The sequence below is a fragment of the Oncorhynchus mykiss genome, chromosome 21 (assembly GCF_013265735.2).
Source record: "Oncorhynchus mykiss isolate Arlee chromosome 21, USDA_OmykA_1.1, whole genome shotgun sequence".
Lineage (NCBI taxonomy): Eukaryota > Metazoa > Chordata > Actinopteri > Salmoniformes > Salmonidae > Oncorhynchus > Oncorhynchus mykiss.
In genome coordinates, this window is record NC_048585.1 from 35,657,394 (window position 1) to 35,676,291 (window position 18,898).

An 18,898-nucleotide genomic window follows, 5' to 3' on the forward strand; every position below is an offset into this window, starting at 1 on the left:
GTCCAAATACTTCTGGCAGGGCAATAATAGTCCAGCTCTAATGAACTTCAATGGGAAGTGCATTGGAAAAATAGAGAGTCTGTTGCAGGGTAAAGCACTGGAACGATAGAGGGAAGAGAAAAAGAGAAAGAGAACAAGAGAGATCTTAGCTGTGGTCTTCAGGCGTGCAGGTGTACTGTCTGACTGCCCGATGGTTTGTATGTTAAAGCTTCGCAACAATGTTGCTACTAATCCATGCGATCCATAACGGGCGTGGTCCCAAACGAAAACAACCACGACCTAGAGCGATTACACCGATGATTGAGTTAAATACTCTATAAACTACACACGCTGAAAACAAACAAAACTTCTGCAGCATAGCACACAATCAAACTGTCGCGCCACCAAAGAGCCCCTCCCCAAAGAGCTGAATGAGCTCTCTTCATTTTCTCCTTCCTTACTGCTCATGCGCTCTTAAAGTGGCAGTGCACGGTGAAGGCTCCGTGCAGATTTTGCCACAGTATTACAGGGCGAACCAGGAGAGCCAGGACGTGGGGGAGCAAAGGTAAACTAGCATGCACTACAATCCCATGGCATGTTTCCCAAGTTTCAAAATCCTCAATATAGGAATACTTGTTCATTTTCTCAGATTCATATTAGAATGTGATAGTGTGACCAAGGGCTTCCTAATATAAAGGTACATTTGTAGGTGTGATTTTGCAAAAATCTGCGTAACCCTACACCATTACAGCATTAGCTCTTAAATGGGCAATCAGCAGTTGCCCCATACATTTTTGGACTCATAAATTAATGTTATGTACCCATTGGTTGTTGAAGAAAATAACTTATAAATGCCTCGTGAGATTAGTTCAATTGCCGTACACCATATGAACCCAAAATATAAGCGTATTTTACTCCAACATTTGTAAACAAAGTAGATGTAAACAAACACTTTATAGCCTCAAAACATGGTTAAAACTATAATTTTGATATCATGGATGGTCAGTCCTTGCATCCATAGCTCTGTCTATACATTTGAGAGTGGTTAAATTTCTCCAGCCCCATCCCGCAGCTTTTTTACTGAAACAGGGGTTTGGAACCCGCTTTGTTATTGTTTCACCTGGATTAACACATGCACCAAAAAGAGAAAGACCACTTACAACATACAAACATGTTTCTTCAACATCCACCTGGGACAGCCTGTTCTGCTAATCAAAAAAAACTCAGAATGTGCAATCTGCAAATCCACTACTGTATCTGCACAAATGTATTGAATATCGGCCACAGCGTACATCCTGACAAAAAGCCAGCCTGGTACTTTTTATAGCAGTGCCTGCCATTTATTTTCTTGCAACGACAGAACCATTTGCTAGGCACAGCCTAACTATTTACGACCAAATTATTCTCCATTCTTTTGCGTCACAGAAAAATAGTCTTTCCTGATGCTGCAAAACAGGTTCCGCCTGACAGAGTCAGATTTGTATGCAATTTTATGGCAGCTCACAGTCGTTCTATCTATTTTCTTAAATATGGTGTCTTACAAAGTTGTATTTCTCTTCCAGTTGCTGTTGATCTACATTGAATAATTGATTTGGGTGACGGTCGGTGGAGATGGTTAAGTAGTATTTCCAGATTTTTATTCATTACATTTCCAATGCTTTCAGGAGGCTCAAATGTAATTTACAGGTCTCTCGCTGAGTTCTAAAAATCGCTGAGTTCTAAAAATATTATCTAGTCTCACACCAATGTTTGTAAGCAATGTGAATGCAAACAAACACTGTATAGCTTTAAAACTATAATGTTGATATCACAAATGGTCAGTCTTTGCATCCATAGCTCTGTCTTTGAATTTGAGAGTGGTGATGTTTCTCCAGACCCATCCCTCAGATTTTTACCAAAACAGAGGCGGGGTGTCTGCTTTGTTATTGTTTCAACTGCTGTTTGTGCCTTTTAATGAAAATTGAGGGGAAAAATTAAAAATCTCAGTAGAAAACAATCCATACTCACTGAATTGAATCCCTTTAAAGCCATTGCAGACCTCTTAACTTTAGTAGTCCACATAATCAGCACCACAGTGGCCCTAACTAATGTTGATTGCATGTAACACTGGTACATAAACAGAAGTGCAAGTTGAACTCTTCATCAGGGCCCAACTCATTTTAGAGCTGTTTGGGACCTAGTTATAGAAAGGGTAAAGATGGCTATCGACGGCACCAGGACAGAGACTTTTCTATGTAGGGAGAGCCAGGACTTCCAGGGCTTCCTGGGCTTCCCGGGATTAAGGTAAATTCATCCCAAAGCATTTCCAGTCTTCCCTGTGCCTTGTCTTCCCACCTACCAACATTCAAATCTAAGCTAATACAGATTTGTCATTAATTGTTCATGATTCAATGGTCAAGGATAAAACTATTTACATGTCATTCACATAAACAAATGCAAATTATTACTCAAATTAGAATGGAACATACGATCAAGATTTTGTTGTGAGTTGGCCAGCTGAATAGCAGTGCCGATTGATAAATACACCCCTGGCAATGCTGCAATCAGGCACACCACTAAATAATTGGTAATTTCCTTTAGTTCAGTCACACATAATCTGAAAGAGCATCTACTGTATGTAATGCATCATTCAAGGATTATGATAATTACTTTTTGTTGGGCAAAAGAGCACTTGATTTTCACTTCAGTGGGAAAAGAACGTCTACAGTTTTATATTTAAATATGTGCTTGTATCACAGCTAAAGGTTGTGTAGATCTTAATGCCTTGAGACAAATACTGGTTTACAGTAGGTACTTTATACTCAATGCATAAATCTGCCATGAAGAGCACATCTCCATTTTGACAAGCACACCTGAGGTACATTGTTACTAATCCGCTCTTCACATAAGCAGTAAATAATATACAGCACTAGAGTATTTATGTTCACTCAGAACATGTGGTCATATTACAGAATGAATGAAAGCAACGCTAAAACAGCCATGTGATAGTGCTTGTTGCTGTTTTAGTTTGTTTGCCTGTGCCACTTGTGTATGCCTTACCATTGTATACAGTCTAACCCTGGTTTGATTTAAAAAAGGGCTGAATGCTTTTGGAAGCTAACAATGTTGCACTAACATCTTCTCCTACAGCAAAAAAATATACAGAACTTCTCTATTATGGTCTTGATTGATCTTACCAAGCACTATGGGTAACCTTTTCACACTTCTTCTACTGGCCATTGCATAGCCTTTCACGATAGCTTCTCCCTTCCAGAGTTGTCCTTAAAACCTGTTAAGCGTAAAGTGCCTGATTTCAGGGATATTGTAATAGTTAATTTGTTTTATCAAGGTAATCCATTATAAATCAGCCTCTGTTAAACCAATTTGCTTCAGGGAGGTTTAGGCTAATAGCCACGCTTCCCAGCTTGAATGAAGTTCACCTAGGAAGACTCTGGGGTATCAAATTAAATATCCACAGCCATTGGAAGCTGGGAAGTCCCGCATACACTTTAATTCGCTAGTCGGACTCTGTCAATTTGTGGAGGAAAGACACATTGCTAAGAACCTAAGAACCTTCCACATCATTAGCAACTAGTCCCATCGTTCTAGCAATGGGCATTCCAAGTCTTTTCTGTGAGCCGGATCTTTTGGTTCCATTCACAGAAAAGAGCCATTCATTACCGAACAATTATTTGTTTTATTTTATTTTATTGTTTTATTTCACACACTGCAAAAATCTGGAGTGGATCAGAATGAGCCTCTCTCCTGTTGTCTGTTGCTCAAATATAGCAGTAGAGGCAGTATGCAAAGCAGGGAGCCAAATTCGCTTACCCACGTTCACCACTCAAAATGTGAAACAAAACCATTATTTTTTTGTTAATCACAGATGGACAACTTTTATAGGAGATGAAAGCTGAGATTGTATCCAATTTGTAGAGTCGCCAGTGGGGAACTTCACTTTTACTTGAGTAACTTTGTAAAGTTGATTGTAAAAGTCGGAAGTTTACATACACTGAGGTTGGAGTCATTAAAAATAGTTTCTCAACCACTCCACAAATTTCTTCTTAACAAACTATAGTTTTGACAAGTCGGTTAGGACATCTGCTTTGTGCATGACACAAGTCATTTTTCCAACAATTGTTTAAAGACATTATTTCACTTATAATTCACTGTATCACAATTCCAGTGGGTCAGAAGTTTACATACACTAAAGTTGACTGTGCCTTTAAACAGCTTGGAAAATTCCAGAAAATGAAGTCATGGCTTTAGAAGCTTCTGATAGGCTATTTGGCATCATTTGAGTCAATTGGGGGTGTACAGGCCTACCTTCAAACTCAGTGCCTCTTATCGGCAGACTCAGTAGCCTCGGTTTTTCTAATGACTGCCTTGCCTGGTTCACCAACTACTTTGCAGACAGAGTTCAGTGTGTCAAATCGGAGGGCATGTTGTCCGGTCCTCTGGCAGTCTCTATGGGGGTACCACAGGGTTTAATTCTCGGGCCGACTCTTTTCTCTGTATATATCAATGATGTTGCTCTTGCTGCGGGCGTTTTCCTGATCCACCTCTACGCAGACGACACCATTCTGTATACTTCTTGGCCCTTCCTTTAGACACTGTGCTATCTAACCTCCAAATGAGCTTCAATGCCGTACAACACTCCTTCCGTGGCCTCCAACTGCTCTTAAACGCTAGTAAAACCAAATGCAATCTTTTCAACCGGTTCGCTGCCTGCACCCGACCTAGAATATGTGGACATCTATAAGTACCTAGGTATCTGGCGAGACTGCAAACTCTCCTTCCAGACTCATATCAAACATCTCCAATCCAAAATCAAATCTAGAGTCGGCTTTCTATTCCGCAATAAAGCCTCCTTCACTCACGCCGCCAAACTTACCCTAGTAAAACTGACTATCCTACCGATCCTCGACTTCGGCGATGTCATCTACAAAATAGCTTCCAATACAAACTGGATGCAGTTTATCACAGTGCCATCCGTTTTGTTACTAAAGCACCTTATACCACCCACCACTGCGACCTGTATGCTCTAGTCGGCTGGCCCTCGCTACATATTCGTCACCAGACCCACTGGCTCCAGGTCATCTACAAGTCTATGCTAGGTAAAAGCTCCGCCTTATCTCAGTTCACTGGTCACGATGGCAACACCCACCCGTAGCACGCGCTTTAGCAGGTGTATCTCACTGATCATCCTTAAAGCCAAAACCTAATTTGGCCGTCTTTCCTTCCAGTTCTCTGCTGCCTGTGACTGGAACGAATTGCAAAAATCTCTGAAGTTGGAGACTTTTATCTCCTACATAGACTTTTATCTGCTACATAGTCCATCAGTATACAGTGGGGCAAAAAACTATTTAGTCAGCCACCAATTGTGCAAGTTCTCCCACTTAAAAAGATGAGAGAGGCCTGTAATTTTCATCATAGGTACACTTCAACTATGACAGACAAAAAGAGGAGAAAAAATCCAGAAAATCACATTGTAGGATTTTTAATGAATTTATTTGCAAATTATGGTGGAAAATAAGTATTTGGTCAATAACAAAAGTTTATCTCAATACTTTTACCCTTTTTTGGCAATGACAGAGGTCAAACCTTTTCTGTAAGTCTTCATAAGGTTTTCACACACTGTTGCTGGTATTTTGGCACATTCCTCCATGCAGATCTCCTCTAGCTAGAGCAGTGATGTTTTGGGGCTGTTGCTGGGCAACATGGAATTTCAACTCCCTACAAAGATTTTCTATGGGGTTGAGATCTGGAGACTGGCTAGGCCACTCCAGGACCTTGAAATGCTTCTTACGAAGCCACTCCTTCGTGTTTCCACCCCCATGCTTCACAGTAGGTATGGTGTTCTTTGGATGCAACTCAGTATTCTTTGTCCTCCAAACACGACGAGTTGAGTTTTTACCAAAAAGTTATATCTTGGTTTCATCTGACCATATGACATGCTCCCAATCTTCTCCTGGATCATCCAAATGCTCTCTAGCAAACTTCAGATGGGCCTGGACATGTACTGGCTTAAAAGCAGGGGGACACGTCTGTCACTGCAGGATTTGAGTCCCTGGCGGTGTAGTGTGTTACTGATGGTATGCTTTGTTACTTTGGTCCCAGCTCTCTGCAGGTCATTCACTAGGTCCCCCCTTGTGGTTCTGGGATTTTTGCTCACCGTTCTTCTGATCATTTTGACCCCACGGGGTTAGATCTTGCGTGGAGACCCAGATCGAGGGAGATTATCAGTGGTCTTGTATGTCTTCCATTTCCTAATAATTGCTCCCACAGTTGATTTCTTCAAAACCAGGCTGCTTACCTATTGCAGATTCAGCCTTCCCAGCCTGGTGCAGGTCTACAATTTTGTTTCTGGTGTCCTTTGACAGCTCTTTGGTCTTGGTCATAGTGGAGTTTGGAGTGTGACTGTTTGAGGTTGTGGACAGGTGTCTTTTATACTGATAACAAGTTCAAACAGGTGCCATTAATACAGGTAACGAGTGGAGGACAAGAGGAGCCTCTTAAAGAAGAAGTTATACAGGTCTGTGAGAGCCAGAAATCTTGCTTGTTTGTAGGTGACCAAATACTTTTTTTGCCCCACTGTATAGCCCACCCAATTTACCTACCTCATCCCCATACTGTTTTTATTTTATTTACTTTTCTGCTCTTTTGCACACCAGTATCCCTACCTGCACATGTTCATCTGATAATTTATCACTCCAGTGTTAATCTGCTAAATTGTAATGATTCACTCCCATGGCCTATTTTATTGCCTACCTCCTCATGCCTTTTGCACACAATGTATATAGATTCTTTTTTTTCTACTATGTTATTGACTTGTTTATTGTTTATTGTTTACTCCATGTGTAACTCTGTGTTGTTGTCTGTTCACACTGCTATGCTTTATCTTGGCCAGGTCGCAGTTGCAATTGAGAACTTTTCTCAACTACCCTATCTGGTTAAATAAAGGTGAAATAACAAATAAATAAATAAAAACATAATGGGAAAATCTAAATAAATCAGCCAAGACCTCAGATTTTTTTTTTTAGACCTCTACAAGGCTGGTTCATCCTTGGGAGCAATTTCCAAACGCCTGAAGGTACCATCTGTACAAACAATAGTACGCAAGTGTAAACATCATGGGACCATGCAGCCGTCATACCGCTCAGGAAGGAGACGCATTCTGTCTCCTAGAGATTAACGTACTTTGGTGTGAAAAGTGCAAATCAATCACAGAACAACATCAAAGGACCTTCTGAAGATGCTGGAGGAAACAGGTTTAAAAGTATCTATCACAGTAAAACGAGTCCTATATCGACATAACCTGAAAGGCCGCTCATCAAGGAAGAAGCCACTGCTCCAAAACCATCATAAAAAGCCGGAATACGGTTTACAACTGCACATGGGGACAAAGATCATGCTTTTTGGAGAAATGTCCTCTGGTCTGATTAAACAAAAATAGAAATGTTTTGGACATAATGACCATCTTTATGTTTGGAGGAAAAAGGGGGAGGCTTGCAAGCTGAAGAACATCATCCCAACCGTGAAGCACGGAGGTGGCAGCATCATGTTGTGCTTTGCTGCAAGAGGGACTGGTGCACTTCACAAAATATATGGTATCATGAAGAAAGGAAAATGATGTTGATCTATTGAAGCAACATCTCAAGACTTCAGTTAAAGCTTGGTCGCAAATGGGTCTTCCAAATGGACAATGACCTCAAAAATACTTCCAAAGTTGTGGCAAAATGGCTTTAGGACAGCAAAGTCAAGGTATTGGAGTAACCATCACAAAGCCCTGACCTCAATCCCATAGAAAATGTGTGGGCACAACTGAAAAAGCGGTGCGAGCAATGAGGCCTTACAAACCTTACTCAGTTACACCAGCTCTGTAATGAGGAAAAATTCACACAACTTATTGTGGGAAGCTTGTGGAAGGTTACCCGAAACGTTTGACCCAAGTTAAACAATTTAAAGGCAATGCTACCAAATAGAACTCATAGGGGTTTCTTCATTGGAAGCTTCTACAATGTCAAACATGTAGAGTGTGGTGTACCGCAGGGCAGTTCTCTAGGCCCTCTACTTTTTTTAGATGTTTACCAATGACATGCCACTGTCATTAAACAAAGGCTGTGTGTCCATGTATGCAGATAATTCAACCATATACAGTGCATTTGGAAAGTATTCAGACCACTTGACTTTTTACACATTTTGTTACGTTACAGCCTTATTCTAAAATGATCTTAATAAAACATTTTCCTTATTAATCTACACATAATATGCAATAATGACAAAGCAAAAATGTTTTTTTAGGAATGTTTGAAAATGTATTCAAAATAAAAACTGATAAATTATTTACATAAGTATTTCAGAACCTTCGCTACATAAGCATTCAGATTAGAAATTGAGCTCAGGTGCGTCCTGTTTCTATTGATCATCCTTGAGATGTTTCTACAACCTTATTGGAGTCCATCTGTGGTCAATTCAATTGATTGGACATGATTTAGAAAGGCACACACCTTTCCACAGTTGACCGTGCATGTCAGAGCAAAAATCAAGCCCTGATGTTGAAGGAATTGTCCTTAGAACTCTGAGACAGGATTGTGTCGAGGCACAGATCTGGGGAAGGGTACCAAAACATTTCATTTCTCATCCTGAATCTGAAAAAGAACAGAGCTAAATTTCCTTTTTAAGGATAACCCATTTAATTAAAACCGTAGTATTTGATTTCCATATGATTTGGCCACGCAAGTGAGTGGTTTAAACCATGCAAGTGTTCATCTGGGGGACACAAATACTCTAAACTTGTGGTGGAACTTTGGGATTTGCATATGCTCTTCAGGAACTAAAACACCTCGTTTTAGTTCATGAAGAGCATATGCAAATCCCAAAGTTGGAATAGTTACCACTTTAGTACTGTATGCATTCAGAATGTTAATATTATATTATAATGTGTAATATTCATCAATATTCAAGGAAAGTAAACATTTCAGGTGTACAAATGTAACATGATGAACAGGAGTGACATTTACGTTATAAATGGGTGGCCAAAAAGGACTATCTGAAAGCCATACCTCCAATCTGATAGGCTGCCACCGCTACAATATTTTTTTTTTAAGTTAAAAATGTAACCCCGCCCATCACAAAAGGTTCCGGTTTAAACCCTTTACACAGGGGTTCCTCGAAGACCCTTTTTCAACTGGAAAGGTTCCGCTGGAATGGCAACCAAAAAGGTTCTTCCAGGCACCTTTACTTCTAAGAGAGTGCAGCACTACTAGGTATTATTCATGGCCAACTAATGAGAATAGTTTCATTCCGGCATTAGAATCATCCTGTTACATCTAACACCAAAGTGGAAATGTTTTGTCACTTCGGAATTTAAAGGGCTGATGTATCTACAGACCAGAACAGGCAGCAGACTTGAGTTTAGAAACACTTAAGCTAATGTAATTGAATTGGTCACATACACATATTTAGCAGATGTTATTTCGGGTGTAGCGAAATGCTTGTGTTCTTACCTCCAACAGTGCAGTAGTATCTAACAGTGCAGTAGTATCTAAAACAATTAACAACAATACACACAAATCTAAAAGTTAAAGAATGGAATAAAGACACATAGAAATATTAGAGAGCAATGTCGGAGTGGCACTGACTAAAATACAGTAGAATATAATACAGTATACACATATGAGATGAATAAAGCAGTATGTAAACATTATTTAAACAATATTAAAGTGACTAATGTTCCATTATTAAAGTGGCCAGTGATTCCAAGTCTATGTATATAGGGCAGCAGCCTCTAAGGTGCAGTGTGGCGTAGCTGTGTAGAAGCTGGCTAGTGATGGCTGTTTAACAGTCTGACGGCATTGAAATAGAATCTGTTTTTCTGTCTCAGTCCCAGCTTTGATGCACCAGTACTAATCTCACCTTGTGGATGATAGTGGGGTAAACAGGCAGTGGCTCGGGTGGTTGATGTCCTTGATGATCTTCTTTGCCTTCCTGTGACATCGGGTGCTGTAGGTGTCCTGGAGAGCAGGTAGTTTGCCCCCGGTGATGAATTGGGCAGGCCGCACCACATTCTGGAGAGCCCTGTGGTTGCGGGTGGTGCAGTTGCCGTACCAGATGGTTATGCATTCCGACAGGATGCTCTCAGTTGTGCATCTGTAAAAGTTTGTGAGGGTTTTAGGGGCCAAGCCAAATTTTTTCAGCCTTTTGAGGTTGAAGAGGTGCTATTGCGCCTTCACCACACTCTGCGTGGGTGGACCATTTCAGATTGTCAGTGACGTGTACACAGAGGAAATTGAAGCTTTCCACTTTCTCCACTGCGGTCCTGTTGATGTGGATAGGGGCGTGCTCCCTCTGCTATTTCCTGAAGTCGACAATCAGCTCCTTTGTTTTATTGACATTGAGTGAGAGGTTATTTTCCTGGCACCACTCTCCCATGGCCCTCACCTCCTCCCTTTAGGCTATCTCATTATTGTTGATAATCAATCCTACTACTGCTGTGTCATCTGCAAACTTGATTGAGTTGGAGGTGTGCGTGGCCACGCAGTCATGGGTGAACAGGGAGTACAGGAGGGTGCTGAGCACGCACCCCTGTGTTGACTGGAATAGGGAGAGATTAAATATGTAAACACACCAACCAGCTGGTCTGCGAATGCTCTTAGGACGCAGATAGGGATGCCGTCTGTGCCGGCATTCTTCAGAGGGTTAGCACACTTAAATGTCTTACTCACATCAGCCACATCAGCCACAGAGAAGGAGAGCCCATAGTCCTTGGCCGCATCGGCGTCACTGTGTTTTCCTCAAAGCAGGCAAAGAAGGTGTTTAGCTTGTCCGGAAGCAAGATGTTGGTGTCCGCAACATGGCTGGTTTTCTTTTAGTAGTCCATGGTTGTCTGTAGACCCTGCCACATGCAGTGGTTGCTCAACTAAAAGTTTGGATATTATGTTGCGGGATTTAGAGGTAATTTGTGGTTTAGTAGGTACTTCAGTTACAATTTAGGGCTTGCTTAGTCTGCCCTTACATTTTTATAGATGGTATTCTGAGAGGAGCAATCATTACAGTCCATACATTGTTTGGGAATTGTTGCTGATTGTGTCTAGTGCATCTGGGTAGTCTAGTGATTAGAGCGTTGGACTAGTAACCGGAAGGTTGCAAGTTCAAACCCTCGAGCTGACAAGGTACAAATCTGTCGTTCTGCCCCTGAACAGGCAGTTAACCTGTTCCTAGGCCATCATTGAAAATAAGAATTTGTTCTTAACTGACTTGCCTGGTTAAATAAAGGTTAAAAGAAATGTGCTCGTGTATGCATGATAGTAACAACAGTGACATCTTTTTTTTATGAACATCTCTTATATCCTTGCTGATTACAGGGTGAGCCTGGATTCCTAGAACCACGGGGAGAACCAGGACTACCAGGAACCAAGGTATGTGTCCATTTGAACCGTGAGTGGATGGCTAAACAGATGGAGGACTCTGGGTTGTTAAAGGAGGGTTACCCAAGAATGTTATTACAAAGTAATTACAGTGACAATCAGATCTGTCACTGTCAAGGCCAATTTCCAATCTATCATTGTCATTGTATGTCATGGTCATTTAGAACTTACATTTTAAAACTTTTATAGATCTGTTCCTACAGTGTTTAGGCGTAGCTCCTGGGCATCAATATCCAGGTCGAATTTGCCTTTAAACCAGATCTGGAATCAACACCTCCATTACAACATGGTGTCATTGATTAGCCACAGAAAGTTAAGCTTTTGTGGAAATATAGGCAACAAGGTACAGTATATTACCCATATGTCAATACATTGCATTTAATGCAAAAACATATGCGTCAGCAGTATGCAAAAAAGTTTGAGATAAAGCTGCAATCGTTGAAAGACGCAGGCAGGCAGGGAATCCCTGTATTACATTGTTATTATATTGTTACCACTCTTATGTACTGTATGTGGTGTAACAAGAATGAAACAAGAATATATGATTACATTGAAATTAAGGGGTAACTGGGCAAAATAACAGCTGGGAGCAGGGTTGGGGAGTAACGGATTACATGTAATCTGTTACATGTAAGGAAATTCCCCCCTGAAATGGACAAAAATGAATGGCAAATCATTGGCATTGGACAAACCACGATGTCCAATACCACCCAATGTGACGTTGATTCGTGTAAAGTTGAATGCGAATGCCACATGGCATATGCCAGTTGTAACACTTCAAAAATCCAACAGGTGGCGAGTGCGCTCCACCTTGGTTTTTCATATTGGATATGCAACCCAAGTCAACATGCAAAAGCAACATTTTGAAAAAATTATTTTTTTCTCAAAAACTTATCACCCCTTAAAAAAGTGCTTTCTGAACCGTTTTTTGAAATTCTTTCGATTTTTTTTTGTCAATTACACGTGTAAGAACTGTAAGAATATACTTTTGTCCAATTTTATTATCATATTTTTTTATTTTTTATTACTTGCGCATAAGGCATATGTTTTGTCCATTTGCAATATGATTTCATAGGAAGTCAAAAGTCAAAAATGTCAAAATTTTGTAAAAAACTTCACACACCCTTAAAAAGGTGCTTTCGGGACTGTTTTTCAAAATTATTTTGATTTGTGTCAATTACACATGTATAACAACTGTATCAACATACTTTAGTCATATAGAACTGTATGAATATACTTTTGTAAAATGTTATTATCATAACTTTTTTTAAACTTGTGCATAAGGAACATGATTTGTCCATTTGCAACATGATTTCATAGGAAGTCAAAAGTCAAAGTCAAAAGTCACTTTTTTTGGGGGCCAAATGCTATAAGAAATTTGACATGCTCAAAACCCTAATTGGTGCTGAAAATCCACTTTTTTTCCATGACTTGCTACGGGGTCCTTGAATGAGGGCCGAGACGGTCGCAATGCACCTAGTCTTGCGACTCTGGGACATTTCTAAATGTCGTCATTTTCGTGATGCAAAAATGAATTGAAGTCATTGCAAATGTACGAGGCTGTTTCTCGGTCCGAGAACCTTCTAGAGCCACCTAACTCACCACGCACTATCGACCTGAGGTCTAGAACAGGTTTCTAAAGTTTCGGAACTCTAGGTCTGACGGTTCTTTAAAAGTTCCAACAAGGTTAACTAATGCAGGCAATGTATGTCTATACGCACCCCAATAGGTCCCTCCTTCCAAGCTGTGTATGTGTGTGATTTAGTTTTCCTTTGACATTTTATGGGAAAAATGACTGATTTACAGTTCATGGGGGTTGCCTAGTCACATATATGAAGTTTTGGACAGATCTGACTTTTTTAACCCTTCGAAACAGCCCCTGAGACACCAATTATGGCACTTCCGGTTGGCACAGGAAGCTATACGTCAACACACATCCTCATTGGGGTATGATTTTACAGAATCCTGAGTTTGAAGTCTTTACGTTAAGAACTGACTGATTTACACAGGGTTGAATGCAGGCAGGGTATGGGTATACACTTTTAGGGTGATTTTAACCACTTCCGGTTGGTCCAGGAAGCTTAGAATCAACACAGGTAGACCTCATAGTGGCCTGATGGACTGGTACCGAAGACAGATTAATACGGCATTCATAACCCATATAGGCTTCAGGTTGAATTTAGGAGTGCAGGCAATGTATTCCTATGGGGAGAGAAGTCAATGCAAACTGTTTGATGTAAACACCTTCTTTTAACTATTAAGGGTTAATGCCACACGGTCAAGGTTAGGCTTGCACGGATCGGGAGGACCTTAGGAACGTACCTGAGGTCGAATTGTGCTTCTCACCCTAACGGTTCTCTCACTGTCACCCAAAAGCAAATGACATTGTGGGGCAGGCTTCATTTTGGGCCTACTATTCTAATGGTCGCTGCGCTTAGACCGAGCGAGCTACGGTCAAGCGGGATATCTCGTTGAACTCTGCTCTGCCTGCTCTCTGTGTCTTTAAGCACCGCACTTTGTCACTCCATCCTTTCTGTGTGTGTGTGAGGGAGCTTTTCTTTGAGATCTGTTGGGAGAAATTACTGATTTACAGTTCAGGAGGGTTACCTAGTCACACATATGAAGTTTTGGGGAGATGTGACTTTTTTAACCCTTCGAAACAGACAGTGTGACACAATTAAAGGCACTTCCGGTTGGCACAGGAAGCTATAGGTAAACACATGTCTTGACTGAGGTAGCCTCTCACAGAATCCTGAGTTTTAAGTCTTTAAGTTAAGAATTGACTGATCTACACAGGGTTGAATGCAGTAATTTTCACATTTGCAGGTTATGTACATCAAAACACATTTTGGGTGAATTTAACCACTTCCGGTTGCTCCAGGAAGCTGAGAATCGACACAGGTAGACCTCATAGTAGCCTGATGGATTGGCATTGAAGACAGGTTCATAAGGCATTATTAACCCACATAGGCTCCAGGTTGAATTTAGGGGAGCAGGCAATGTATTCCTATGGGGAGAGATGTCATTGTAATCTGTGAGATCAAAAAACCCTGTTTTACTGTTACGGGTTAATGCCACACGGTCAAGGTTAGGCTTGCACAGATCGGGAGGACCTTAGGAACATTCCTGTGGTTGAATTGTCCTTCTAAACCTAACGGTTCCGCCGCTGTCACCCAAAAGAACATTACGTTGTGGGGCAGGCTTCATTTTGGGCCTACTTTTCTAATGGTCGCTGCGCTTAGACCGAGCGAGCTACGGTCAAGCGGGGCGTCTCGTTGAACTTGGCACAGTCTGGAGTCTATGGTGATTTTTTGTGTTGATTTCAGAATGCCATTTTGGTGATGGTCCCTCTCCGTTTAAACACATTGCAAATGTACAAAAGTCAACTAGCAAGTCAGTGTCCATCAGTCAATTAGATGTCATTCTGACACCAAACTGATATCAATTGACACCAAACCCACTTTTTCCAACTCATTTAGAAGCCAACTATCACATATGTCAGAGCAGGCCCATAATTCACAGTGCCTTCAGTTTAAAACATAATAAAAACGTAAAACACATAGTTACGTTCTAGCTGCCGGTCCAGTTCTGACATTATGTGTAGGCCTATGTGAGCCGACCCCGATTCCCGAGTTTCGGCTCGATAGGTCCTTCGGTGCCCGAGCAAAACCCTAATTGGTGCTGAAAATCCACATTTTTCCATGCCTTGCTACGGGGTCCTTGAATGAGCTATCGGACAGAAACGTTGGGGTCCGTCTCTATGGGCCGAGCCGGTTTTAAGTCTTTACGTTAAGAACTGAGTTAGTTACGGAGGGTTTAGTGAGTGTGTGTTATTTCAGAAAATCATAGAAAATCACAGAAATCTCGCAGAGCTCCGCAGCACACTTTAAAAGGATTCGTATGAACACCCTGCAACTGGATCTGTAACTGTTGAAAAAAAAACACCTATCTTTGAACATCCCCCATTTGTCATTGTACGATTTCTCTTAAATGACAATAGATAAATGCCTGGTTCTTTTTTTATTGACACCGGAGGCTCCTTGACTTTGACGTGAAGTGGAAAAATAATGTCTCTATTTTCATTTTGGACCTTTAATCCCAGAGAAATGGCCATAACTCAAAAACCGTTGAGGCCTAGACGCCATCTTGTTCGGACTCAACTGCCCATTATGCCAAACCTACGCTCACCAAGTTTCGGCTTCGAAATATTTTCCATTTTGGAGATAAGGCCCCGTCGTGATTCGTGATGTTTTGTAAAATTGCAATATGATTGCTTATGCCCTCTTGTGGGAATTTCCGGTACAGCGGAAAAATGACCAAAATTTGATTATTTTATTAAATGGAAACCGAATGTCCGAGAAAGTTCATTCAATGACTTCCCGGTAGGTCCGGCACTACCGCACGGCCCGACACCGACCGCAAATTTTACAAACGTTTTCGGACGTCTAGTAAGGGACCGTACAGTTGTAATATGGACTTTCTCACTAACTTTACACGAAATGTCAAAATGTTCCCTTAAGGTATGGAAGAGATAATTGGACCGAATGGTGTGTGTACCTCAAAACCCCCTCTAACTGGCTGAAGAAGAGTGAGAAAGGCGTTGAAGGAGGCTTTCCGAACCACTTCTACCGAGAGAAAAGAACCAAGCCAGAAATTGGTGTACAGTATCAACTGCTTTTCTCTCATACTGTGAGAGTCCACTTAGAACAGATCTTTCTCCATGATCACTCCAACATTTTCTTATGATGCTGGTATATTGGTTGACGAATGGACAAGACATGAGTGGTAAAGATGAGACATTGAAATTGGGACATTATCATGGGCCGTCCACTTTGAACTGTAAAGCTATCTGAAGAAAAACGAAAGAGACGCCAGAAGATGCCGTGCCTGAGAGGGGGGGGGGGGGGGGTTGGTCAACTGTGCCATTAAATTGTTTATACTTTTGTGGTATCAGGTTGATTGAAGAGGTCTACACCATGTAAATTGTAGTAATTTAGATTAAGAATGCATTGAGATACTGATGTGTATTATAATCATGATTAAAAAAGTTAGTAGTAGAATTATGGGATAATTATACTGAATGTAAGTAAATCTGCTAATATTGATGTGTGTTAAATTGAGGTTTTTACTTTGAGTGATAAGACAAATTTGAATCACTGAGGAATGCTATTCTAAATATTGGTTGGATAAATAGTTGAGGTTGTTACTTGTGATTTGGAATATGAATGATTTCACTGCCCTATGCTCTATTCCTGAGTATATTTCTGAGCATGAGGATTTAGAGGGATGTCTGTCCTATATGTTGTGAGGAGGCCTGTGTTTAGACACTGGTTCTCATGCAACTTAAAGAGCAAATATGTTATGTTTTTATTTTCCTCAAATGGATTATTCTGTGTTATTAAACATGTGCAAGTTTGTCTTGTAGAATAAAGGTTGTAAACTTAGTTTCAGAAGGGAGAAAGCTTACATATAAGCTAAGGTATTTGACATTGAGGGGATTTGAATTTTTATTTATTTTTAAATATTGAGTATGTAATTAATATTCTGATTCTTTAGAAGGGACAATTATGCATGTGATACTGTCAGTGGACAGAGCTACATGCATGTGGACATCATTTTTTATCAAAATGTGTACCTAACTCATGATTACTGTTATTTTCAGTAATACAGTCAATGTATTGCTGATACAGAGGCAATTAGTGTTCTAATAAACTACAGCAATCGGTGATTAACGGAACTATGGGCCCTATAGCAGCCACTCTAGACCAGGTGGGTGGAATTCAATGTCTGTTTTCATTCTACTCAAATATATATGTATACCAAGGACCAGTGTTAATACAGGAGTAAAGCTAGTGTTACAAGAAGATAATCATACAAAAAGGCTTACCTGATTTCTGCTCTGCCAACCCTTCTTTGCATGTTTCTCCAAGATTGTGCCCCCCATGTTCTCAGGTAAATCTGAGAGAAACTCCCGCCTCACACTCTCGTAATAGGAGGCACAAGAACCAGCAATGGATATAAGCACTGTTCTCTCTGCTTCCGCACGGCAAGCGGCACCGGTGCAGACTTGATGTCTGACACCAACAGGCTCCTGAACAGCTTCTGTCCCCAAGCCATACGACTGCTAAATAGCTAACTAAATAGCTAAGAAAATGGCTATACTGACTATCTGAGTTGACCCTTGTATTATATTGTTTATTTTTTCACTGTCTCTATGCACACTCACAGGGCCCTACACACTCACGCATGCTGACACTCCAGCACACACAAACACTCACTCATAATTTTCTCACACACACATAATAGACTCTGCACACACGCAAACCCACTCACATACAATCATTATATACGCTGCTGTTACTCTGTTTATTATATATCCTGATGCCGAGTCACCTTACCCCTAATTCAGACACTATATACAGAAAAACACCCCTTCAAATTAGTGGATTTGGCTATTTCAGCCACACCCTTTTGCTGACAGATGTATAAAATTGAGGACACCGCCATGCAATCTCCACAGCCAAACATTGACAGGAGAATGGGCTTACTGAAGAGCTCAGTGACTTTCAACATGGTCAGTTCGTCAAATTTGTGCTCTACTATAACTACCCTGGTCAACTGTAAGGGCTGTTATTGTGAAGTGTACATGTCTAGGAGCAACAACGGCTCAGCCGCAAAGTGGTAGGCCACACAAGCTCAAAGAACGGGACCGCCGAGTGCTGAAGCGTGTAATTCGTACAAATCATCTGTCATCGGTTGCAACACTCACTACCGAGTTCCAAACTGCCTCTGGAAGCAACGTCAGCACAAGAACCGTTCATCGGGAGCTTCATGAAATGGGTTTCCATGGCCGAGCAGCTGCACACAAGCCTATGATCACCATACGGAATGCCAAGCATCGGCTGGAATGGTGTAAAGCATTGGTTTCTGGAGAAGTGGAAACTCGTTCTCTTGATTGATGAATCACGCTTCACCATCTGGGAGTCGGACGGACAAATTTGGGTTGGCGTACACCAGGAGAACGCTACCAGCCCCAATGCATAGTGCCAACTGTAAAGTTTGGTGGACGGGGAATAATTATCTGGGGCTGTTTTTCATGGTTCGGGCTCCTTCGTTCCAGTGAAGGGACATTTTTACGCTACAGCATACAATGAATTCTAGACAACACTATGCTTCCAACTTTGTGGCAACAGTTTGGAGAAGGACCTTTCCTGTTTCACCTTGACAATACCCCTGTGCACAAAGCAAGGTCCATACAGAAATGGTTTGTCGAGATTGGTGTGGAAGAACTTGACTGGCCTACACAGAGCCCTGACCTCAACCTCACCAAACCCCTTTGGGAAGAACTGGAACGCTGGAATGCTCTTGTGGCTGAATGGAAGCAAGTCCCCACAGCAATGTTCTAACATTGAGAGGAAAGCCTTCCCAGAAGAGCACTCCTTCATGCCCATGATTTTGAAATGAAATGTTTGACGAGCAGGTGTCCATATACTTTTGGTCATGTAGTGTAG